This window comes from Oryctolagus cuniculus, chromosome 17, assembly GCF_964237555.1.
Source record: "Oryctolagus cuniculus chromosome 17, mOryCun1.1, whole genome shotgun sequence".
NCBI lineage: Eukaryota > Metazoa > Chordata > Mammalia > Lagomorpha > Leporidae > Oryctolagus > Oryctolagus cuniculus.
Window position 1 is genome coordinate 65,586,573 of NC_091448.1, and position 25,081 is coordinate 65,611,653.

At 41.5% G+C, this 25,081-nt stretch overlaps 1 long non-coding RNA gene across 1 annotated transcript in view; it reads right to left on the reverse strand.

Annotated features, from left to right (window-relative positions):
- LOC127485658 (uncharacterized) overlaps nt 1–25,081 on the reverse strand; it is a 77,525-nt gene that overhangs the window by 40,870 nt on the left and 11,574 nt on the right. The window contains exons 2-4 of the long non-coding RNA XR_011383798.1: nt 16,807–16,935; nt 3,976–4,022; nt 668–3,585 (exon numbers count right to left, since the gene is read on the reverse strand). This is a non-coding gene — a long non-coding RNA (uncharacterized lncRNA). The remainder of the gene's footprint in view (nt 1–667; nt 3,586–3,975; nt 4,023–16,806; nt 16,936–25,081) is intronic.

Here is a 25,081-nt window from a genome sequence, read left to right on the forward strand (position 1 = left end):
TGTCCTGAAATCTGGTATTGTGATGCCTCCGGCTTTGTTTTTGTTGTACAAGATTGCTTTAGCTATTCGAGGTCTCTTGTGCCTCCATATAAAACATAATTTTCATTATCGCAAAATTTTACCTAAAATATTCTTTTAAAATAGTAATTTGAGAGGGTGAACATTGGGATTAGCACTTTAGATGCTGCTTGGGAGACCAGCATCCTATATTAGAGTGCCTGGGTTCCAGTCTAAATCTCTGCTTCTGATTCCAGCTTCCTGCTAAGAAACACCCTTGTAGACAACAGGTGATGGCTTTAAGGACTTAGGTCCATGACACTCAGGTGGAGATTCATATGAACTCTTTAGCTCCTGGCTGCTGCCTGACCGAACCCTAGGTTTGGGGGAATGAACCAACAGATCGAAGATCCCTCTTGGTTTCTGCCTCTCTCTCTCTCCATCGCTCTACCTTTCAAATAAATAAAATTAAAAATAACTAAACAATGGTAAGTTAATTTATTCAATGTAAAAGAGCTCAGCTATAATTTTATACTTCCTTTTTATTGAGTTTGCCCTATCTGAGATAAGACTGTTAAACTCTCTGGGCACTACTCAGATTTGGTTCTGCAGGTAAGCAAACATAGAAGCATCTTCAGTTTCCTGTACACGTTTTTCAATTAACACTTACCCTTTGGATCAGCGTGCTTCTCCCCAGGGTAATGCCACGGGCAGCAAAAATGATGAACTTGCTTTCTCAGACTCCCTCCAAAGCACTGAGCTATTTTAATTGTTGATCCATGTGGAGAGATGATTGATGCGAAAAAGAAATCAGAAGTGCTCACTATCACACTTTATAAAATTCCCTTCCATTTATCATTCAGTATCCAAAAGCCCTCGAGATTAGTTTTGTTTAAAGATTATTTGCATTTAAATTGTAGGGATCTAGTGTAGTAGTTGTATTTTATGACTGAGGTTAAAAGCGAAAGTCATCAGTGGTTTAATCTTTTGTTGTTGTTGTTGTTGTTGTTGTTGTTGACAGGCAGAGTGGACAGTGAGAGAGAGGGACAGAGAGAAAGGTCTTCCTTTTGCCATTGGTTCACCCTCCAATGGCCGCCGCGGCCGGCGCGCTGCGGCCGGCGCACCGCGCTGATCCGATGGCAGGAGCCAGGAGCCAGGTGCTTTTCCTGGTCTCCCATGGGGTGCAGGGCCCAAGCACTTGGGCCATCCTCCACTGCACTCCCTGGCCACAGCAGAGAGCTGGCCTGGAAGAGGGGCAACCGGGACAGAATCCGGTGCCCCAACTGGGACTAGAACCCGGTGTGCCGGCGCCGCTGGGCGGAAGATTAGCCTAGTGAGCCGCGGCGCCGGCCTGGTTTAATCTTTTAAAAACAACATTCCCTAAAGCAACCCAAAGCATGAACGTGCCGTAGTGTTTAGTGGAAAGCTCTCCAGTGAGGGGATACTGTGGAGTCAACAATGTGGAGGAGAAAAAAAAAAGTCTTTATTTTCTGCTAGGTTGGAGCCAAAAATACATTCCAGCAGAATAATAGTTCTTGACGTGGGCTACTTTTTACAAACAAAAATGAAGCTTATTATTTTCTAAAATTACAGTTGCATAAACCAATTGTTTCTCAAGTGTCATGCAGAGTTAACTGACTGCCAGTAACCTAAATTACGTTGTTACCTTACAGTTCAATTTCAAATTGTTAAGCAGAGAAATCTAGAAATGCTTAGAATGAAAACATTAGGCATAAAGTAGATGGCAACTTTGCATTATAACAATTCTAAATAAATTGTACACAATGCAGGTTACAACTGTGACTGTAAAACATAATTATCCATATTCCTTCATTCATTCTGGAGAGTTTGAAGGGTCATTCATATCAGGTAAACAATCATACTTTTCAGTTTTTAACAGGAAATATATCTCATTTGAGTGACTCTTGAAAGCCTTTCATATTACAAAGCTCAAGAGAACTCTTAAATAGCCTCCATAAAATTCTTCAAATTCATCCTATTAATTTTATTTCTATGCTGGTAAGTGCAAGGACACTGTTTTACATTTTACATTTAACAAAAAGAGAGTACATCTAACAAACAGGGCTTTTAGAGGTCTACACAGTTCAGGAGGTGAAGGCTATCTCTACAGAAGGAAGGGGGTGCAATTTTCTCCACTGGGTGCACACTGACTCTTCTCTTCTTGGGAACTTGTGCTGAACAACCTAGAGATTTCACTTGGCCATCATGTGTTCACTAGGTCATGTTGAATAGATTCCTAAGAAATATGGGGGGGGGCTGCGCTTTGCATAGCAGGAAAAGCCGCTGCCTGCCATGCTGCCATTCCATTTGGGTGCCGGTCCTAGTCAAGGCTGCTGCACTTCCATTCCAGCTCTCTTGTGTGGCCTGGGAAAGCAGTAGAAGATGGCCCAAGTCCTTGGACCCCTACACCTTCATGGGAGACCCAGAAGAAGCTCCTGGCTCCTGGTTTTGGATCGGCACAGTTCCAGCCATTGTGGTCATATGGGGAGTGAACAAATGGATGGAAGACCTCTCTCTCTCTCTGCCTTTTGCCTCTCTGTAATTTTGCCTTTCAAACAAATAAATAAATCTTTAAAAAAAGAAAAAGAAATATGTGTGAGAACACATTAGTACACTAATTATTGGAAGTGGATTTTAAAATTCTATCTTTTCTTTATATCTTCTAGCAGAAGACCGGGGGAAAGACTTACATGATTTAAAAAGAAAAGAACAATATTTTTCATAATTTGTATAGTTATTAAATACAATAACCAAAATATTAAGAAAATTGATGTTATTCACCTCACTTATGTTCATACTATTCCAGATGGCACATCTATTTAAACTCACCAAATCTTAAGAGCCTTTAAATATATGTAAATCCATATATGTCTAATCTGACTCAGCAAAGATACATAAAATATAAATATTTTCAATAAAATTATAAAATGCATATTTGTTTTTTGTACACCAAAAGTACTCTTATCTTCCCTGAAGTTGGCATCTAAAACAAATGAATACATACAGATGAAAATGTTTTATAAAATACCACGGAGGTCAATGTGACGCACACACAGGTGGTGTCCTTCCCTGGGGCTCTTGACCCCTGATTCTCATAAGCAGTGGTTTTCTTCCTGGTGTTTCCAGATGTCAGGGGGAAAGAGCAACTTTTAGGAACTTGCCTGATGTTGATGCTCTCCTGATTCTTCCTGGGTATTTTGCATGATATGTCACGAGTCTCTGTCTTATTTCAACCTCCTGTTTTAGAAGGCTTCCTGTGACACCATGTCAGGAAAGCAGGGAGACTGTGTCCTTACTCCCAGCCGGGGTAGAATTCAAGGTTCTCATCTGACTCCCCAGTGCCAGGCAGTCTAGAATTCAGGCTTCTCCACCAGACCGTTGCTTGCACTATTCTAAGAATCCTTATAGGAGATTAAAAAAAAAAAAACCTCTAAATTTGAGGAGTGTCTTTGGGGAAGGTAGTCCAAGTCTCATTGTAAGCAGCCTGGAAGGGTTGGGATCAGTTCATAGGTACCCTGTGGAGGGCACGTAGAGAGGACTGAAAAATGGCACTGGGACTCCTGTTACCTAAATTAGAGAATAATGATATTACCAAAAACCAAATTTTATAAAATTACCCTTAGTAATTTATAAAATTATTTGTAACAATATCATTTAATTGAAAATGTCCCAGCACTGAAGCATATAAAAGTTGTAATTGGCTCAAATTATTTCTATGTTTTCCTTTGATATAACAAATGCAGGTATTCCTGTGTGGCTCTTTCTGACTGCAGCACCACAAATGTGTATGGATTACCAAATTGTGACAACAAATATTGTATATTAAATGATTACAATTATTTTATTATAGCTTTTTAACAGCCTCTATGTACATTTTGCATTCTCAATCATATTGCAGCATAATTAGCCAGAGCACTGTATCACTATATCTTTTTTGATGGGATTGTGTGCACTTACTTTTTCTGCAATCTTTTCTCTTAAATTCTACTTGTTGAAAATTGGATCTGGAAAAGAAAGTAGTAAACTTCAATTATTATAATTTCCATGCATCAAAATAAGACTCAAATTCAAAAATTCTTTTTTAAACAATTAAAATGTAGAAGAAAACATTCCTTGACATAAAATTGAAATATAGACAGCCAAATTCTCATATTCAAAATGCAAATGAAGGTATATCTAAAATTCATACAAAATAGAAAAGCTGAAATGTTTAAATTTTTTATTTGAATATAGCACAGTTGGTATATTTAAAAATATTTGCCAGTAAATGAAATTAAAATAACCTGATTATTAAGGGGCAAAAGACATGAATAACAATTTAAAGAAATTTTTTTTGGAGATAACACATTTGCTAAAATAATCTTTGTTGTAAATTACTCAAAGCTTTTAAAATATGTATAATTTTAAAATTTAACTGACAAAAATTGAAGATACTTTTAGGAAACCATCTGATATTTTAATAATTTATATATTTATTTTAATATTTACATGTCAGAAAGAAAGGGCGAGAGAGGGAGTGAGAGAGAGAATCTTTCATCCACTGCTTCACTCCCCAATTGCCAGCAACAGTCAGGGTTAAGTCAGGCTGAAGCCAGGAAAAAAAGAGCTTCATCCTGGTCTCCCACATAGATGGCAGGAGCCCACGTACCTGGACCATTATCTGTGTCTTCCTGAAAGTTTATGGGGATCTGGACCAGAAACCTGGAGTAGCTAGGACTCCCATCAGTCTGATATGGAATTGCGGCATCTCAAACACTGACTTAACAGGCTGCACCACAGTGCCCATGCATCTTGTGGTGTTTTCATGCCTATGCACATTCTGCAATACCCAACTGGGTGAATGTCTATCTCCTCAAATATTTATCACTTTCTTATGGTGAAAACTTTCAAAAATCTATCTTTTGAAAAAATAGGACCTTACTGCGCAATGCAACCCAAGAATTTCTTACTCCAATCTGACTACATATTGGTACCCAAAACTTATTGAATTTCTTCACTTGGAATTGTCTTTATATACCTTAAAGATAATTTCAAACATCAAATGCAATAATATATTTATGAAGCCCTCAAGGAACTTAACCACTGAGAAAATGGAGATCATCTACTTTCAAGTGCTATGTGCTGTCACTGAGATATTCACATGCGGTTAGCTCAGAAGACAGGGAAAACATCTGGCCAGGGGCCGGTGCCATGGCTCACTGGGTTAGTCCTCCACTTGTGGCGCTGGCATCCCATATGGGCGCCGGTTCTAGTTCCCGGCTGCCCCTCTTCCAGTCCAGCTCTCTGCTATGGCCCAGGAGGGCAGTGGAGGATGGCCCAAGTGCTTGGGTCCAAGTGCTTGGGCCCCTGCAGCCATATGGGAGGCCAGGAAGGAGCACCTGGCTCCTGGCTTCAGATAGGCGCAGTGTGCCAGCCATAGTAGCCATTTGGGGAGTGAACCATCCGAAGGAAATCCTTTCTTTGTCTCTCTCACTGTCTATAACTCTACCTGTCAAATAAATTTAAAAAAAATCTGTCCAGCACATTAGCTTATTTTGTGGAATGATAAGGGAGAAGTAATTACCAGAAGGAAGTAAAATTTGGGTTCAACCTAGAAAACATAGTTGGATGTATTTGACTCAACAGGAGCTGAAACAGAGTTTTTGGCAGAAGTCCATGGGTAGATGTAGGGAGGTTCCAGTGATACTACAACGATTAGATTCATTGCAACCAGAATACTCAGGCTGCAAAAGGGATGTGACGTAACACCCAAGCAGCAAACAGAGCAGGTTATAAAGAGTTAAAAGTTGCAAACTGTACCTAACAAACAAAGATGAATAGATGACAGAATTTTTTTTGACAGGCAGAGTGGACAGTGTGAGAGAGAGACAGAGAGAAAGGTCTTCCTTCTGTTGGTTCACCCTCCAATGGCCGCCACGGCCAGCACGCTATGGCTGACGCACCGCACTGATCCAATGGCAGGAGCCAGGTACTTATCCTGGTCTCCCATGGGGTGCAGGGCCCAAGCACTTGGGCCATCCTCCACTGCACTCCTGGCCACAGCAGAGAGCTGGCCTGGAAGAGGGGCAACCGGGACAGAATCCGGCGCCCCGACCAGGACTAGAACCTGGTGTGCCGGCGCCGCAAAGCGGAGGATTAGCCTAGTGAGCTGCGGTGCCCACCAGATGACAGATTTTTAAATAGAGGGCTGATCTATATTTCAGGGCAATTTGGAGGATACTTGAATACTCCATGGAATAAAGTTCAGTTTCTATTAATAAAGCTTCTTACGGTTAGTAACTATCCTCCAATATGTTTAAATTCACTTTGTAGTAAAACTCTCATCCAGGCTGGTGCTGTGGCTCACTGGGTTAGTCCTCTGCCTGCGGCGTTGGCATCCCATATGGGTGCCAGGTTCTAGTCCCGGCTGCCCCTCTTCCAGACCAGCTCTCTGCTATGGCCTGGGAGTGCAGTGGAGGATGGCCCAAGTGCTTGGGCCCTGCACCCCATGGGAGACCAGGATAAGCACCTGGCTCCTGGCTTCGAATCAGCGCAGTGTGTCAGCCGCAGCGCGCCAGCCACGGTGGCCATTGGAGGGTGAACCAATGGCAAAGGAAGACCTTTCTCTCTGTCTCTCTCTCTCTCACTGTCCACTCTGCCTGTCAAAAAAGAAGAATATTTCCTACTTAAATTCACATTAATCTGGTTTAATATTTTTCCAAATGGTTACAGTATAAACATATGGCTATTTCCTTACAATTATTACATTGTTGTTCATGACAACAGAAAACCAATTTAAATATAATGAAATTTTTTGTAATTTCCTATAATTTAAAAATGTGTAAGAAATAATTTTCTTTTTCTCAAAAGCCACTTTCTTAAAATGAAGAAAGCTAAGCTTTTGCAAAATATTTTAAAATATATTTAATTGTTATTAGGATCATATATATTAAAACAAGATAAGAGAAGAAAGAATGACTTTTATTTTTAATATGTTTCAGATGCATTAGAGTTTACCAAAAGAGTCCATTCCACTTAAATTGCTTCAAGTATCAGTAATACTAAGCTCTTCAAATTCTTTTAGTAAAATTGCAATGCTAAAATTTTTTCAGTCTTGAAAAATCACTTTAGCAAGTGTAGTAAATTTGTGAACATTGCAAAATCTTTGGGCATATATTTCAACTTTTAATGTCAAGTTTTAGTCATCACAATATAAAATTTTCTTTTTATCACATAATGTTTTTAAATATTAAAATTATGAAAAAGATATAAAAAGAATATTGGGAAGTTATTTTATGTTAATTCCTTACTTCTTCCATTCTTTCATATTACATCTTTTCAGATATTTATATATATTAAAATATTCTTTGAGGTAATATTACAAAGTAATAATGTAATATTCAATCCTACCCATTGGTTTAGCCAATGTTTACCCCTTCATAGACTTCTTCCAGGTATGAAAGAGAACTGAGGGATGCCATTGGGAGTGATCAATCTCTCTGAGCATGGGCGCCATTATTTAGGTAGGGTGATACATGGTGTCTGATTGGACTGCTGAAAATTCCTGTTTCCCTCCATTCACCACCCACCATCTAAGCACTGTCCACAGCCTTTGCCACAGGTGGTTGGAAGAAGTTCCTAGAAAAGGGAGTTGTGAAAAACTGGTTGCATTATTGGCCCTAACTTTTCATGCTCTCCTGTGCCTGGGCCTTGGACAGTGTCCTCTCTCATCGACACTGAACTTTACTTTGCAACGTGTTAGACAATGCAGCAGTAAACGAGGCTGGAAAAGTGCCTTTGCATGTCCAGTGTCTGTTGTGAGCACTGCCACCAGCTGGGCTGGCCTGCAGGAAGCATGATGGGGCATGCAGAAAGAACTGAAGCACTTGTCTGAGATCTTCTGCAAGCAGGCAGGTCCCATGTTGAGAAGCACAAGCACGCCTCCCAGGTAGTTGTTGAAGTCACTACATTTTGGAATGGTTCACTACCAGCAATAACAGGTGTGATAGGTCAGCCATTCCTGGGGTGTTCCATAAAGCACCAGTTCTTATGGACCCATTCTCCTCTGGGATCTCCAGACTGAGAATGAAAACATTAGGCATAAAATAGATGGCAACTTTGCATTATAACAATTCTAAACAATTCTGCAGGATCATAGAATAAGAAGATAGTGGAGAATATTGGAGGGAAACACAAAGATAGACTGCTCTCAATATATTTTTTTTGGTTACATTTAACTTTTAAACTTTAAGCCATGTAAATATTTACATACTTATAAATCTAATTTTAAATGAATAGTCCCTAACTATCTGAGACAACTTGGAATAAGCGAAACTTTTGCTGTAACAGAGAGGCGATACCAAGGCCTTTAATAGGAAGTGGTCTTGATGATGACGATGATGACCACAGCATAGGGCTCAGTTGGATTCCTATCCAAAAAGATTCTTATCCAAAAGTTCTAAATTATAACAGCAGTAACCCCAGTAGCAACTCCAGAGGAGTACCCAGTGTTTTTCCCTATCCAGTCTATATTTGATGATCTAGTTGTCAACAATAGGACCCAGGGGTTATCTTATAAACAAAAAAACTTAACTTACTCAACTCAACAATTTCTGTATTAAAATATCATAATTGTGTAGCTCAAAACATTTGCTGAACTAGGTAATCTCTAACTGCCATTAAGCCATTTTATTTTTAGTAACATTGCCAAGAGAGCTATTCTGTTTTTCCACCTAATAATAAATGTTGTAAGCATGACTGAAACAGTGTGTGATTTAAAAAAAAGAGCTTCCCTGTTTCTAGTGATAGAAACATCAATTTTGCTAGTCTTCAACCAGAGCTTCCCTACACACCCCTGGTGGCTATTTGGGTTTAGGTGTTTGAGGAAGACCCTGTCAAAATGTAAGTGTATAATATATATTTGTGCATTTATATATGTAATGGCTAGAGATCCAACCTTCTATTGTTTATAAAATATTTAAATAGAATCCTTTTTGTATTCCTCAAAATGAAACATTTTTGGCATAAATAAGACTTTAAAAATTTGGTGATAACTACAATCATGTGAAAACACTTTAGTGAGAATGAATCTTCCTAGTGTACTGTCGCTCCCCCTCTTCATGGAGGAACGACACTAAACCCTGCCTAGGCTTCATATCCGAGTCACGGCACCATTATGTCGCTCCCCGTCTTCGTGGAGGAACGACACTAAACCCTGCCTAGGCTTCATATCCGAGTCACGGCACCATTATGTCGCTCCCCCTCTTCGTGGAGGAACGACACAGGACCCTGCACTGTTCTCTTGTCTGCTCGGCCCTCCCCGGGTTTGCTGCTGGTTCTTCCCGGGTTGGCTACCGTCCCTTCCACCTCCGTGGAAGGGCGGTTACCCCTAGCCACTTTCCCCACTTCCGCGGGGGAGCGGCACACCGCCGGCCGGCTCTCTCGGGGGCTGCACAGGTGTTCCTCTTAGATGTTCCCCTTAGATGTTCCTGGTGCATGTTGTCTCTCTCCTCCTTTATAGTCCTCTTCCGCCAATCCCAACTCTGCTACCCACACGCCGAGTACGCTGCTCTCCTCCAATCAGGAGCAGGTCCTGCTGTTTATTGGTTGAACTGGAGGCAGCTGTGTAGAAGCTGTTTCTCCCTTCTCAGCGCCATATTGTGGGAGAGCAGATGCATAGAATAAGTCTTAATTCCAGTAACTTAGTCTAGTCCGAGTTGCTCCCCACAGTGTACTGCTTTAAAATGTTAATGTACTCTTCACAAATGATAAATTCAATCTTGTTACATTGTATGCATGAGCAGTACTGACTAAACAAGACTTTAAATTATATAAACATAATGATTATAGCTGTCAACAGAAGATTCAAATCAATGAACTTTGTGCAGTTCTTTCTGTGTGTGGACATAAGGTAAAATTCAGAAATAGCTGAATGACTCATTCGTCCTGTAACTTGAGATATAATTATAATACCAGTGGCAAAACAAAAGATACTACCAGAATAAAGGTTATCATAATGATATATATAGCCAAACATATGCAGAGATGTCCTTACTTAAATGTATATGTGGCAAGCCATGAGACAAGTGAGAATAATAAGTTGCATTTGCTCTGAGGTACTGAACAGACAAGTGTTCCACACTTGATTCCTTTTGCTGCTTCTCTCACAGACAAGACCCTGGTTCAGCTGTCCTTCCTCATCTGGGGCTATCATTTCAATGGTCCCAGCAAGTAAAAATGTACATACCAAATAATAAGCATAAAGCTGGAAAACAATAGAATGAAACAAACTTACAACAGTCAGTGGCAACAGCAAGACCCTTTTCAAGTGATTCCTAAATTGCAAGGACCTGAGGAATAGCTAGCAGAAGAAATAGGAGGTGCTTTAACGGCAGCGAGGGTCAACAAGGTTCTACAGGCAGTGGCTGAGAAGTGGTAATGGAATCCAGATGCAGTGGCTGGTGAGATGGACCTGGTTCTCCAGAACATCCCAGGATAGTAACTTGCTCCTGGGTGTACCGGTGGGGTGACGGGAACCTGAAGACTTAACTTGACAATTTTGGGTGCTTAGAGTCCACACATCTAAAAGAAGGGCTATATAAGCCAAACATGCTTCAAACTAGCTGTATTCTATCCAGTGGCAAAGGCTGCTGTGCCCTTCCTACTTGCTCCATTACCTGCTCCTACTCCGTGCAGTTAATAATGAACTGAAACTTCAAATGAAATAGAGATGCGTTTGCTAGACAGTAATCCTAGAATCGCCTGTGCAAATCACCATCCCATCGTTAAAGCTTGCAGCTTAAGCCCCCAATTTAGTCATCTGTACTCTTTATATCTGTGCTATTAATAGGACAACAGGTGCCTCCTCTTCCCTCTAAGGTTGGAATATTTGAAGAGTTGAATGAATGACTAGACATAGAAATTTATGACCATTATTTCTATTTCTTACAGAATCGTTCAAGTTAGAAGGTAAGATTACACTTGTTAGGTCCCCTGTGGTGGCCAGATTTCTCCATTCTCTAGCTTATATTGTGGACAGACAGTGTTGCAAAAACAAAGTATGCTTTTTCTCATTCACCACATCCCGTCTAAGGGTTTCCCAATCCAGGTGTGACTCCATGGGAAGGCAAAGGAAGAAAAGAACAAAGAGAGGAGAAGAACAGGTCATGGCTCTAGGGACGCACTGTTAATAGAATAAGTACAGCCAGCACAGCATCTCACTAGGCTAATCCTCCACCTGCGGCGCCAGCACACCGGGTTCTAGTCCTGGTCGGGCGCCGGATTCTGTCCCGCTTGCCCCTCTTCCAGGCCAGCTCTCTGCTATGGCCCAGGAAAACAGTGGAGGATGGCCCAAGTGCTTGGGCCCTGCACCCACATGGGAGACCAGGGGGAAGTACCTGGCTCCTGGCTTCTGATCAGCACAGCGCGCTGGCTGTAGCAGCCATTTGGGGGGTAAACCAATGGAAAAGGGACACCTTTCTCTCTCTCTCTCTCTCTCTCTCTCTCTCTAACTCTGCCTGTCAAAAAAAAAGAGTAGAATAAGTACAATCTGTCTTCCCAATGTCCTTTGGTGCCCTGTGCAATCCCCATGCATCCCTTTGTATACCTGCAATACCAGATCTTGAATATGATCCATGATGTCCCTGTGTAAGGGCCCCTTCACTTTCTCCAGATGTTTGAGGTCTCTAGAGAGAAGGGTGTAAGAGGTTTGTCATGAGAGCTCTAAGGCTTCAGTTCCAATGCTTTAGCATGATGGTACCCTGCTTTGTCTTCAGGTCCAGGCTTTAGAGGTTGGATGATCATTAAAGTAATCCTGAAAGTTATCAATGAAGGGAGAGAGAACATAAACCGAGAGAGAGTTATGGCTGTTTTACCACTTCAACAGTGTATTCTACCTATTTTGAATATTCTTATAACTATACTCTGCCCTGTATTCAATAGAAATTGTCTGAAGGATAAAAAGGGAAAATACAGGAGACTCCAACTACTTTGCCCTGCTTTTTTTCTGAAAGAGTTCCAGGAACTGTTATGTTGATGTCATTCTTGGATTTCTTGTTTGTTGGATTTCCAGCTGTGTCTAATTCTTGAACAACAACTCAATGGTTCTCAATACAAGGAGAAAGGTCCTGAAATGCCCAGTGTCTTTTTTTTTTTACAGGCAGAGCGGACAGAGAGACAGAGATAAAGGTCTTCCTTTGCCGTTGGTTCACCCTCCAATGGCCACCGGGGCCGGCGCACCGCGCTGATCCGATGGCAGGAGCCAGGTGCTTATCCTGGTCTCCCATGGGGTGCAGGGCCCAAGCACTTGGGCCATCCTCCACTGCACTCCCGGGCCATAGCAGAGAGCTGGCCTGGAAGAGGGGCAACCAGGACAGAATCCGGCACCCCGACCGGGACTAGAACCCGGTGTGCCGGCGCCGCAAGGCGGAGGATTAGCCTAGTGAGCCGCGGCGCTGGCCGTCTTTTGTTTTTAAATGTGGTTTCCAGAAATGCTTTTTTTGGAAGAAAACTAGGAGGTGTGCCTAGCCACTTGGGTTTGCATGAATTCTATTCATATGTACAACCCTCCAGCAGAGCCAGCCAAGGGGGCAGGACAATGAACCTGAGTCACTGTAATCCACCCATGAATACATGAATCTTACACACCTGGTCCTGGTAGCTTCAACCTGAGTTTTTCTTTCTTTTTTTTTTTTAATAAAAACAATATTTTCTGTTTGTATTTACAAACTAGGGGCTCATTCATTTTCATTAAATAGATAGAAGGCAATAAGAAGAAATTATTTTGTCTCCTAACTCCTAATGTTTTCTGAAAATAGGAAAACATCCCCATATATTGCATCTTTTGCATTAAGGATGGTTTTTGGGGTACAGCATTTGGCTTAACAGAGAAGGCACTGGTTGGGACATTCACATTCTATATCAGATGTCTTGACTTGGCTCTGTTTTCTATTCTACCTTTCTGTTGTTGCTCACCCTGGGAGGCAGAAGGTAACAGGTCACTGCTGCCCATGTTGTATATCCAGACTGGGTTGTACTCTCCTAGTCCGGTCCTATTCAAGACAGGCAATTGTGGACATTTGAGTACTGAACCAGTGAATGCTAACTCTCTGTAGCTCTGCTTTTAAATTAACAATACATAAATATACTTAAATACTTTAACCATCCGTTTATCCAAAAGGTATAGCAACAGACACACACACACACACACACACACACACACACACACTGAGGGAGACCGAGAGCCAGGGAGAGAGAGAGAGAGAACATCCATCCTTTGGCTTACTCCCAAATACCCACAATAGGTCAGGCTGAAGCCAGGAGCCAAGAACTCCATTACAGCTTCCCACGTAGGTGGCAGGGACCCAAACACTTGAGTCATTTTCTGCTGCCTTCCTACATGCATTAAATAGGGAGCTGGATCTGAATCAGAGCAATCAGGACTCAACATGGCAAATGGATATTGTATGCCAGGTTTGCCAGTGGTGATTTAACCTACTCCCCCATGACACTGATCCCCTAAAATGATATTTTTAATCATAAAATTTTGATCTAGCAAAGTGGTGTACAAATTATCAAGCATGTGGTAATATCATCCTTAAGACTGCCAAATTATGAAATTTATTTTATAGATCTTGTCGCTCCCCCTCTTCGTGGAGGAACGACACAGGACCCTGCGCTGTTCTTTCGTCTGCTCGGCCCTCCCTGGGTTTGCTGCTGGTTCTTCCCGGGTTGGCTACTGTCCCTTCCACCTCCGTGGAAGGGCGGTTCCCCCTGGCCACATTCCCCACTTCTGCAGGGGAGCGGCACACCGCCGGCCGGCTCTCTCGGGGGCTGCACAGGTGTTCCCCTTAGATGTTCCCCTTAGATGTTCCTGGTGCATGCCGTCTCTCTCCTCCTTTATAGTCCTCCTCCGCCAATCCTAACTCGGCTGCCCACACGCCGAGTACGCTGCTCTCCTCCAATCAGTAGCAAGTCCTACAGTTTATTGGTTGAACTGGAGGCAGCTGTGCAGAAGCTGTTTACTTCTCTCCCAGCGCCATATTGTGGGAGAGCAGATGCATAGAATAAGTCTTAATTCCAGTAACTCAGTCCAGTCCGGGCTGCTCCCCACAGATCTCATGCTCTACTCCAGGACACTGCACACCTCCTACCCACCCTCAATCTATCCCCTATCTCAGTAACTTTTTTAAAAAAGATTTATTTATTTACTTGAAAGACAGAGTTACAGAGAGGCAGAGGCAAAGAGAGAGTAAGTCTTCCATCCACTGGCTCACTCCCCAGTTGGCTGCAATGGCTGGAGCTGCTCCGATCCAAAACCAGGAGCTTCTTCAGGGTCTCTCATGTGGATGCAGGGGCCCAAGAACCTGGACCATCTTCCACCACTTTCCCAGGCCATAGCAGGAGCTGGATTGAAAGTGAAGCCGCCGGGATTCAAACCAGCACCCGTATGGGACACTGGGGGCGGCTTAACTTGCTGTGACACAGTGCCAGCCTCCTCAGACTTTTATCTGGAATATTATATAATAAATTTTTTCGTAATTTTATCCTTATACAACATAATATGGTTACGGGAATGAAGAAGGCCATCTAATCTTGTCTCACGTAGAAGAAGAATTTCCACATGGACAGGACAGTGAGCAAAGCAAGGTTCATTTGTCAGAAAACTGGTACAGCAGTGAGGAGAGAGGCTCCAAGGGAGGAAGACCCATAGACACTCGCCAGTGTGTGGTCTTTTAAGCACAGTTTGGGGGTAGAGCACTCTAACAGCTCACAGTCAGAGGGCTGGGAAAAAAAAAAACCCTGAGAGGCCAGAACCACAGTCTTGTCTAAGCTGCTCAGGATAAAATACAAAACCCATCAGAAGGCAAGAATTGGTAATTCCTTGCAATACTCCCAATAAAACTAGAAAGTCAGAGGGTGAGAGCGCTACTTCTTCATGCTGAAGGCAGTCTCTGTGGAGAAGCAAGCGGTTAGTCCATTCTTACAGGGACTCTGCCCTTTTCTCATTGCAGTAGGAACTGGACCTTCCCAAATGCTCCTGCCACAGTGCCGTCATCCACAACAAGGTCCTCATCAGGGTGTCAGTGAGGCCAGTGCCGTGCCCTTGAAGCCTCAGAACTGTGAGCTAAGTAAGTTTCCTTTCACTCAACCATAGACCCCAATTCAAGTATATCATCATAGTAACAGGAAATGGATTAAATAAACTTAGTTTAATATTCCTCATTAACACCTAACTAAACCTTGGCTGTCACATGCATCCTCACTGAACTTGTTTCTCCTGAAAGCAAACTGCAGCCAACTCCTGGAATGCCTGCTGCCCCTGCCTTCCACTTGCCCCTGGTTTCAGTTAACGATGGCTCTTGTGTCTGTTTCTGGGTCAGGGAGGCTTACAGCATCATTTCCCTTTGTCTTCCCTGCTGAGTAGTTTCCTGCCATGCTTACCCCTGTGTCTGTAATGTGAAAAACATCCGTCCTACCTAAATTACCATTCAAGTGTAATACCTTTTTTATTTAACCCTGAGTGCATGGCTGCTTCCTTTAATCCTACTCAATCTACCCTGAACAGGGAAATACCTAAAGGAGAATTTACGGTCCCAAGATTCAAACATCATTTCTCAGTGTACTTGGAAATGCTTTCAAAATTGATGTTCAGTGAAGTTTCAGATCAAAAATTGAGCATAGATAAAGCCAAGGTCATGACTAGTCAGCTCACAGTTATTTCTGTAAAAGCTTACCTAGAAAGAACAACCCTGCTGTGCTTTGTATCTCAAATGATGAATTAACATAAGAAGCTGAATTAAAGTATTATGAAATATGGGCCCCATTCTGGCCAAAAAAGTATTCAGGCATGACCTCACCAATTAAGCCGCTAAAGTGATATGACAGAAAGGTCAATGCAGGTTTAAAGAGTGCCTGCAACTCCAATAGGAGCTGGGCTCAGGTGAGCATGAACAGACTAAAGTGACAGAGCCACAATTTATGTATTCTAGAATCTAGAAAATCCTTTGCAATTATGCCCTGTGACTCTAGATTGCTTCTTTTATTTACTTTCGAGAAACATTCAGTACTCATTTGCCTCCCAAGTCCTCCCTGTTCATTGCTTGCAAAGCAGATATGGCATAGTAAAAAATTGACATTATCTGTAGATGGGAAGGAGTTAGTATTTTTGTGATCTCTTGTTCAAAATGTAAAGGACTAACAAGCAGTCTCTGTTTAAACACATAATGTAGTTCTTGAGTCTGAACTAACTTCAGTAATTTCTACACAAACATGCATGCGTGGTCTAAATGTATTCCAAAAGTTTAGTGTGACGACCAAGAACTTTATGAGCCAAATTTATAATAATCTATACTTTGTGGAAATAGGAAGGTTGTATTAAGATATTAGTATATAATTTCTTTTCATCGTTTGATTTATTTCAACATCAGTACTGCTGAAAAAAATCATTAAAAATCCCCCACTTTGTATTTGTTTTCCTATTTTTCTTCCTCTGGAACATATCTGAAAGCTTCCTAACATGTGTGTTTCATGAATCATTGTGAGAACATATCTACCACATATCTGACCCATGAACTGTGAGAAATCATTTCTGACTTTTTAACCCAAGTTTGAGTTCTGGATCAAGCATGAACAAAAAAAAAAAAGGTGAGACCATAAATACAGCAAGCAATTCAAAGCATGAGTAGCAGAACCAGGTTGGGAACAAGATCAAATCAAAGCAGCCTAACACTCATTCTGTTCTCCTACGTCAAGTGTATTAACAGAAATTAAGAGAAAAGTAAGAATGTAAGATCATACTAAGTTAATTACCTAACAACATGCAAATCTCCTCTGAGTTATTGATAAATGGTGTCATTCTGTGGTTTTCCCATCCCCATTCTTCCACTTCGTAGGAGTAACGAAACATCAGATATTGTCAGGTCCTACCTCTGTGTGCATCTATAAACAAGAGGATACACATAAAGCCACTTTGAGCATTATAAAATGACTGTAAAATACTTACCAGCCTTAGTCTATTTCTCTGATTGTAGGCTAAGCATATCGGTCATCAAAATCTTGATGTGTTGTGTTAGAATGTGAATCTAATCAAACTCTATTTCGCATGGGGAGAGACTTCACCTCCTATCCAGTCTAGGCTGTGAGCACGCACGCACCACTCAATCTTAGCTCACACAAACTCATTACAGTTTCTTGACCATGCTTTCATGGGAGAATTTATTTCTTTCTGCAGACACTACAATGCATGGAAATAAGATACTTAGCCTTGACTAATTACTGAATCTGGATTAAGCCCATAAGCATAAAATGTGTTTCTGAAGCCATTCTGACCCTAACCCCATGATGACAGCTAACGTGGGTGTGTATGAAACATTCTGAGTACACATGATCACTAACTAGTGCTCTCAGTGTAAAATGACATTTTGGCTGTTCTTAAGTCTGGCAAGTAGAAGAGAAAGTAGCAATGTAAATAAAACTTACTGGGAAAATAAATTAAAATGTGAGATTGGAATGACATGGAAATTGAGAGTGTTTGCTACCCACAGAAAACTACTGCTAAGGGAGATAGATGCTGCTCATCCATGCTTTGTCTTCAAGGAGCTCAATGTTTAGCAAATTAGACATACATTTCTCTTTACATTAAACAGAACAATCCATTATGAATGAAGGTCTGGAAGCTAAAGATAATGAGAATATTATCAGTTGAGGATTTCAGGTTAACATTGCTATCCTGGGTAGCATCTGAGATGAGAATTAAGGGCCCAGTTGATTTCTTGGTGTATATAATACGTGTCATGAGTACTGGGATACAGTGAAAATGCAGTCCGGGACCTTCTCATACGAGACTTCAGCTGACACAATATTTTACGTTGAATTTATTAGATAGGGTCTAGGTAGTGAATGTTTAGTTCTAGAAAATGAAATGATCAGGAATACACATTTTGGAACAACTACAATAGCCTGCAGCATTGAAACGATTATAGTAAAATGTGAAAGAAAGTAGAAGGCAAGATGAGACAAATGCCCAGTGATAGTGATGCTGAGATAGAAAAAGGAGCCAGGACACAGATGTGAAGTTGCATAAACTGTTGGCCATCAATCATAAGATCAAGGGAAGGGCTGGCACTGTGGCACGGCGGGTTAAAGCCCTGGCCTGAAGCACTGGCATCCCATGTGGACTCTGGTTCCTGTCCCAGCTGCTCCTCTTCCAATCCAGCTCTCTGCTATGGCCTGGGAAAGCAGTAGAAGATTGGCCAAGCACTTGGGCCCCTGCACCCGTGTGGGAGACCCAGAGGAAGCTCCTGGCTCCTGGCTTCGGATCAGCTCAGCTCCGGCCGTTGCAGCCATCTGGGGAGTGAACCAGCGGATAGAAGACCAGTATGGTAAGATCTCTCTCTTTCTCTCTCTCTCTCTCTCTCTTTCTCTGCTTCTTGTATGTCAAATAAAAAATAAATAAATAAAAGAATTAATAAATAAATATAAATCATAACTGATGATATATGTTGTGTATAAGAGAGGATAAATGGATTTTTAAAACATTTTTGTTCACTTTGCTTAAAGCAAGAGAGACAGAGAAACAGTTGGAGAGAGATCTTCCATCCTCTGGTTCACTCCACAGTTACCTGCAAAAAACCAGCCAAGGCTAGGCCAGGTTGAAGTCAGGAACAAGGAACTCCAGCCAGGTCTACTACATGGTTAGCAGGGACCCCACTACTTAAGGCGCCAGCACACCGGGTTCTAGTCCTGGTCGGGGCGCCGGATTCTGTCCCGGTTGCCCCTCTTCCAGGCCAGCTCTCTGCTGTGGCCAGGGAAGTGCAGTGGAGGATGGCCCAAGTGCTTGGGCCCTGCACCCCATGGGAGACCAGGATAGGCACCGGTTCCTGCCATTGGATCAGCGCGGTGCGCTGGCTGCAGCGTGCCCGCTGCGGTGGCCATTGGAGGGTGAACCAATGGCAAAAGGAAGACCTTTCTCTCTGTCTCTCTCTCTCACTGTCCACTCTGCCTGTCAAAAAAAAAAAAAAGGAGCCAGGAACTCAACTGAGGTCTCTTATGTCTCTTATGTGGGTACCAGGGACCCAAGGAGATGAGCCATTGCCTCCTGTCTTTCAGGTGTGCATTGGCATGAAGCTTAACCAGGAAGTAGACCAGGACTTGAGCCCAGACACTCTGATACTGCGTGCAAACATCCCATCTGCATCTTAACCACTATGTCAAATGCCAACCATTTTAACAACGTATATTTATTTATTTATTTGAAAGACACCAAGAGTTCATTACATTATTTTTTTAAAAATATTTTATTTATCTACTTGAGAGACGGAATTACACAGAGAGAAAGGGAGAAAAAGAGAGAAAGGTCCTCTATTCATTGATTCACTCCCCAGGTGGCTGCTATGGCCAGAGCAAGGCCAATCCAAATCCAGGAACCTGGAGCTTCTTCCAAGTCTCCCACTTGGGCCCTCGTCCACTGCTTTCCCAGGCTAAAAGCAGAGAGCTGAATCAGAAGAAGAGCAGCCAGGGCACGAACTGTTGCCTGTATGGGATGTTGGAGCCACAGGCAGAGGTTTAGCCTACCACGCCACAGCAATCACCCCCATCACATTCTTGATATATGACAGTCTTGTGTTTGTATAGAATGTTTTCTATTAGTTACTCATTTAATATTTGATATCTACTTCTTATAAATCAACATATGAATGGTTATTTATGTATTTTTACACTATTTAAGCCACTGTTGGATAATTAGGAAATAAAGAGAAATTTTGAAAATAGAATAACTGGAAATAATTGAAATGTACTCAAAGCTATAAACTATATTAACAAATTTAACAGGAGTCACTTTAGTACATTTCAAACATCATACATTTCAGATAAAGCATAAATAAAAATATTACAGTATTCACTATAACACATATATGTGAACATATCAAGGATGCAATTTTCTTACCCAGAAAGCAGTAATTTATTTATTCATTTATTTTTTTAACTTTTATTTAATAAATATAAATTTCCAAAGTACAACTTTTGGATTATACAGGCTTTTTCCCCCATAACCTCCCTCCCACCTGCAACCATCCATCCCATCTCCTGCTCCCTCTCTCATCCCATTCACATCAAGATTCATTTTCAATTATCTTTATATACAGAAGATCAATTTAGTATATACTAAGTAAAGATTTCAACAGTTTGCACCCACATGGAAACACAAAATGTAAAGTACTGTTTGAGTACTAGTTATACCGTTAATTCATGTAGTATAACACATTAAGGACAGAGATCCTACATGGGGAGTAGGTGCACAGTGACTCTTGTTGTTGACTTAACAATTAACACTCTTGTTTATGGCGTCCGTCATCGCACGAGACTCTTGTCATGAGTTGCCAAGGCTATGGAAGCCTTTTGAGTTCGCCAACTCCAATCTTATTCCGACAAGGTCATAGTCAAAGTGGAAGTTCTCTCCTCCCTTCAGAGAAAGGCACCTCCTTCTTTGATGGCCCATTCTTTCAAAGATGCAATTAATTGCCTCATATTTTCCATATGTTATAACATCCATAATTTCAATTCAGTGACTCATATTTGCTTCTACATTTTGGAATTCTACTGGACTCAAGCAAAAGAGACTAATTTTTCATCAAACTGAGGTCTTGAATTCTGGGTTACAAAATAATTGATTCTTAGGAAAAGTATAGAATTTGCCAGAAAATATAAAAATCTATCAATGAATAGATAAGCTTCAAAAATATACCCATGGGACCAGCATTGTGGTATGGTGCAGTATTTAAAGTCACCGCCATGGGGTTGGCGCCTTGGTGAAGTAGGTTAATCCTCTACCTGTGGTGCCAGCATCCCATATGGGCGCCAGTTCTACTCCCGGCTGCTCTTCTTCCAATCCAGCTCTCTGCTGTGGCCTGAGAAAGCAGTGGAAGATGGCCTAAGTGCTTGGACCCCTGCACCCACATGAGAGACCAGGAAGAAGCACCTGGATCCTGGCTTCAGATTGGCGAAGCTCCGGCTGCTGCGGCCATTTCGGGAGTGAACCAACGGAAGAAGACCTCTCTCTCTGTCTCCCTTTCTCTCCATCTCTCCCTCTCACTGTTACTCTACCTCTCAAATAAATAAATAAATAAATAAAATCTTTAAAAAAATAAAATAAAGCCACTGCCTGTGACATTGGCATCCCATATGGGCATTGGTTCAAGTCCCAGCTGCTCCACTTCCTATCAGGCACCTTGCTGGTAACCTGAGAGAGCTGCAGAAGTTGGCCAAAGTACCTGGGCCACAGCCATTTAAGAGACTTGGATGAAGCTTCTGTCTCATGGCTTCAGCCTGGCTCAGCCTTGGCTACAGCAGCCACTTGGGCAGTGAAGCAGCAGAGAGAAAATTTCTTTCTCTCTTTGAGTCTCTTCCTCTCTCTGTAACTCTGTGAATTTGCAATAGTTTTATCTCACTTTAGATTAACAAATTAAGTCAGTGGGAGATGTGACAACTGGCTTAAAGTCGTAGAGTCAAACCAGAGCCAGAATTTTAGGTAAAAATATTTCAATTCCAGAAAGCATGACCTTGACCACTGTCGGGTTACCAATAGGTGTCTGTGAAAATCTAGTTCATGATTGTGATGTAAAATTCATAGGCACAATTTGATGCTCATACACATTTTAGAGATTTATTTATTTTTAAGATTTTTTTTATTTATTTGAAAGGCAGAGATACAGAGAGAGAGGGAGAGACAGAGAGAGAGGACTTCCATCCTCTGGTCATTTGCCAAATGCCTACAGTGCCTAGGGCTGGGACAGGCAGAAGCCAGAAGCCAGGAGCTTCTTATGGGTCTCCCACATGGAGCACTTGGGTCATCTAACTCTACTTTTGTAGGTGCACTGTCAGGAAGCTGGATTGAAGTGGAGCGGCCAGGAAATCTAACCAGCCCTCTATGGGATGCTGGTGTAGCAGCCTTTGTTTTAATCCAGTATGCCTGCCCCAACACTCATATTTTTAATGTGTCATCTGTAAAGATATATATTTAGAAATAAAGGGCTTATTGAAATTTCAAGTAAAAAGATTTTGCAAATGAACTCTGAAGAAAAAAAGTCTTTGAATATGATCTGTATTTAGAAATATCTAAAGAATTACCAGGGAAAAATTGGTATCTGGCCTAGGAGTAGAATAATGCTGAGAGATGAAGTTACAGCTGACTACAGTTTACTGCATTTTTTATATCAATATGAAAAAAGTCATTGAGATTTTTTTTGTTTCTATTCATAGCCTTTTAGATGTAAATTCATTTATTTGTTCTGCTCATTTTTCACATATTATGGAAATCAGCAACTGCAAGGAATAAAGTATGTATTATATCATAATGTACTGTAAATTTTTTTAAAGATTTATTTATTTATGTGAAAGGCAAGATTACAGAGAGATGGAGGCAGAGAGAGGGAGAGGTTTTCCATCTGCTGGTTCACTCCTCAAAAATCAAAAAAATCAGCTGGAGCTGTGCCGATCTGAAGCCAGGAACCAGAAGCTCCCACGTGGGTGCAGGGGCTCAAGGACTTGTGCCATCTTCTACTGCTTTCTGAGGCCATAACAGAGAGCTGGATCAAAAGTGGAGCAGCCGGGACTCCAACCGGCGCTCATATGGGATGCCGGCACTGGCACTGGCTACGCAACTGCGCTGGCCCCACTGTACTGTCAATTTTAAGTACCAACATCACAACTGAGAAAATACAAAGTAGTTTAAAAGAATGATCAGAGGTGACTTGCATATAGACTAGGAAAAAGCACAAAGTTGATTCAAGTTTTGGAATTAGCTATTCTTTGTTGATAGGTTTTTAGCCTGCATGAAAGATTACATCAGCCTCGAAAGCACGACATATTTTGTTTGCCCTCACACATTATCAGTCTAGATTTGAGATTATAAAGTGTATTTTCCTTTCCTATTATTATTTTTAACATAGATTCCACTGTCAATTCCACAAAGATGAAAAGTTGTGTTAGAAATGTTACGTCACGTCTTTTCTTTTTAATTAACTTCTCTATCTTATCTCTGTGTCTTTTTATTCTTCCAGGACTAAAAAGGGCATTAATCAGAAGTTTCAGAGGAAAAAACATGGGATTCAAAACTTTAAAATATTACCCTTGAAATGCAAAACATAGAAAAATGAATAATTCAGCGCATCACCCAAATGCCTTGAAGAGATCCAGGTGTCTACAGTTCCTTCCTTGGCCTTAGTTTAATCATCTGTGAGCAACTTCCCGAAAACAAGCAGACAAGCAAGAGAGACACACTCCCTCCCCTCATCTCCGTATGTCTTCTCCACTCTTCACTCTCTCCCTTCTTTAGGTTTTTGACAATGTTGCTTTCTGCAAGTATAAGAAGCTGGTTGGGATGGACTCTTAGCTGTTAAGAGGCGAGTTTGGACGCAGCATTCTGTATCTGAGTGCTTCAAATCCAGACACCAGTTTCCTGCTGATGCAGAGCCCTAGAGCCAGCAGTGAGGGACTCAAGTAGTTGTGTTCTTGCCAATCTTGTTGCAGACCCAGACTGAATCCTGGCTTTAGGCTTTCCCCTGACCTACTACCAGTTTTTGCAAGCATTTTGGGAGAGAACAAGTGGATGGGAGCTCTATTATTTCTCTCGCTTTCTCTCTCTCTCTCTCATCAATGCTTACCAAATTAAAAGAAAATAATCTGATAATATCTTTTTCATTATCGTAAATAACTAAAAATGCCTTTAACAGAATAAAATAGTTGTATGATAAAGTCCAACCTGATACTTTAAAAGTTTCATTTCTTTCTTTCTTTTTTTTTAACAGGCAGAGTGGACAGTAAGAGAGAGAGACAGAGAGAAAGGTCTTCCTTTGCCGTTGGTTCACCCTCCAATGGCCGCCGCGGCCGGCACGCTGCGGCCGGCGCACCGCACTGATCTGATGGCAGGAGCCAGGAGCCAGGTGCTTTTCCTGGTCTCCCATGGGGTGCAGGGCCCAAGCACCTGGGCCATCCTCCACTACACTCCCTGGCCACAGCAGAGAGCTGGCCTGGAAGAGGGGCAACCGGGACAGAATCCGGCACCCCAACCGGGACTAGAACCCGGTGTGCCGGCGCCGCTAGGCGGAGGATTAGCTTAGTGAGCCGCGGCGCCGGCCTAAAAGTTTCATTTCAATCTTTTTTTTTACACTTTTACCACACTGGTTTATTGACCAGAGAGGCTGGCTGCCACCACAGGACCTCAAACATTTTCTGAAATAATTAAGCAATATTTTTCCAAAGCTAGTTTATATGTATTAAAAAGTATATCAATTTCATTGTTTTATTAATCCCATGTAAATATGCATACACAAAACTGTTTTCTGGAGTGCTATATACTTGCATAATGAAAGTGACAGATTCAGTTGTAGATTTTCTGTTAATAAACAAAAAGGAAAAAAATCATTATTCTGATACATAGAATAAAGCATTCACACTCCAGTTTCTGCAGTGCAAATTATTTAAAAATATCTGAACAATATAATAACCCACATACCATACCATCAATACCTAAGATGACTTCCAAGAAAATGGTGTTAATGATTACATTGTCCTCTGTTGGCTTCTTAAGACTAAATTCTCCATTGCTTCAACTCAGCTCAGCAAAGATGCTCCATGTGTGTTTCCTAACTAAACGTAGGGATGGTAATGGTCTCTAATTCACTTCCCAAGTGGGTGAAGGGAAGTAATCACAATTAAGTGCTGGTACTTCACATAAAAATCAAGCCATTTCTTCACTAGAAATCATCTAGTGACTTCCTGTCCAGATGAGTTCTGAATTTTTTTAACAAGGTCTACCCTCCTGAGTCCTGCTTTGTTCTGCTATCTCACCTCCAATCTGTGCACATTGATAAACGTGTGACTGTTTCACAAATTAATACAGCGCTTCATTTTATTAGTTAGCCATGATCACCTATTACTTCATTTCTTCATTAATCTATTTATTCGATTAACACTAAAAGAGTGTGTCCAGGTACTATCTAGAAACAAGCAAAAAAAATTAAAATCCCTGTGCTCATGGGGTTTACACTTTTTTTCATTTTCAATTATCTTTATATACAGAAGATCA